We start from the raw sequence: 2,043 nt of genomic DNA, 5'->3' as shown, positions 1-2,043 counted from the left end.
AGAAGTCTTGCTACGTTAGTAACATAGAGAAGATCGATACCGATGAAATTGTTATCTATTTTTTCACATCAGAGATTCATACATGGCTGCAATAATACAAAATATTCACTCACAATATAAACGTAGGGAAGTAAAACCTCATCTTACTACGATTACATATGTAATTTTGGACATGAAAAAATAGTAAGAATATGACAAATAAGTACTACGGAGTATTTGAGTAATTAAGACTGGAGTAAGTCAGGACATTGTTGGTTTTGACTACATCTTCATGAATCATGATGAGTAAATTATTCCAAAGAACATTCTCTTACATAAAAAGACCCAATTCTACTGAAACTTAAAGCTAAAGCTGCAAATTAAAGTTTGGAAACAAAGCGATTTTGCTAAAGCAAAAGGGTCCCTCGGCCCTCTCTCTAGTGTCTTTGCCACTTCGCCATCTACGTCTCCTCGATTTTAATCAACTCAATGACAAAATGATGGATTGATATTTGACATCAATCTAGTTTGGTATTTATGAGAATCAAGCCTATGGGGTTTGGAAATTTAAGATGTACAATTCTTGTTAATAACATGTGATAGAGTGTTACTTACAAATTGGAGAGAGATTCACACAAGTCACAAACACCGTGGTATAAAATAAAAAGAAAAAACAAATAAATATGCACACAAATCACAAACACCTTCATATAAAATAAAATAGAAAAATAAAGAGATATACGCAAAGTCACAAACAGCATCTTATAACATTAAATAGAAAAACTAAGAGAGAATGAGAGATATGCACAAGTCGAACTCAATTAAGTCAAGCACCGTCATAAAAAAATAAAAAATTAAAAAAAAAATACTCCTATTTAACTTCTTGTGAGTAACCTAATGTTGGCTGTACATGCTAAAGGGGGTCCAAAGCGTTTTTTAGTGCTGGCCTTTGCTAATGTCTTTTGTCTAAAGCTTTTCCTTTTCTCCATCTCCATTTAACATAAAGCTCTGACCTAAAACTAAATTTATTCCCCTTCAATTCCTCCATACTTGTGCCCACCTTATTTCTTTTCCTTTTGGCATCTAACTAACTAACGTGGTCAAGAAGACTCATGCATGCGCACTTGAACACAACTAGAAAAAGATGTTGTTCCCACTGACATTCAGTGGGAAATTTGTGCTACAAAACATGATTTTCCTATCTCATTTCCACCGAACCAGCTCACTGGGAAAACGCATGGTGGGAAACAGGTTCCCACTAAAATGCTGAAAAACTTCCTACTATTTCTGTGTGAAACACTAATATTTAAGTTTTTCCCACCGACATTCAGTGAGAAATAGCCACTGAACATTTTTCAATGGAAAATCAGTGGGAAAATATAATTTTTTTAGTAGTGGAATGTTAGATGTGTGCCCATGATCAAATTCTAATTAATTAGGGGGGAGGAATCCCACAAAGAAGTTTATAATCATCTGGTAACCGAAAATTACTGGGCATCCAGGTTCGCGATGCATAAAACTCATTAAAAAGGAAAACACTCCTTATCAAAAATTTCTCCTTTCTTACAAAATCATGTACTTCTTCACAATAGTACTATTGCATAATTTTAGTGGCTAAATAGTTTTTTATCTCGATGTTCATGGTGTATTATGCATAATTGACCACCATCTCTCATTTCATTCAACGTATAGTATGCATCATTGGTCACCACTCCATTTCATTCAACGTATAGTATGCATCATTGGTCACCATTCCATTTCATTCAACGATTAATATTTTTCAACCCGTATATGTAGGGATCAAGCTAAGTGGAGTATATGCTAAAACAACCTAGATTTCTATCCAAATTAGAGACATTAGTCTTGAGCGGATTAGCCAGTTTTAGATTTGTTCAACTTTTTAGTTAAGTTTTTTATTGATGTTTCACAACTTTTTTAGTGTGGGAAATGGTGGATAAGTATTCATCAAAAGGCACAAAAGACAAGTTATGGTACAAAAGACAATTTATGTGTCAATCCATGAAGTGCCGCAAATCACTTTTTTGGCTTTAGTCGTTAGCACTT

The sequence above is a fragment of the Lycium barbarum genome, chromosome 6 (assembly GCF_019175385.1).
Source record: "Lycium barbarum isolate Lr01 chromosome 6, ASM1917538v2, whole genome shotgun sequence".
Lineage (NCBI taxonomy): Eukaryota > Viridiplantae > Streptophyta > Magnoliopsida > Solanales > Solanaceae > Lycium > Lycium barbarum.
This window is presented reverse-complemented; position numbering follows the sequence as displayed.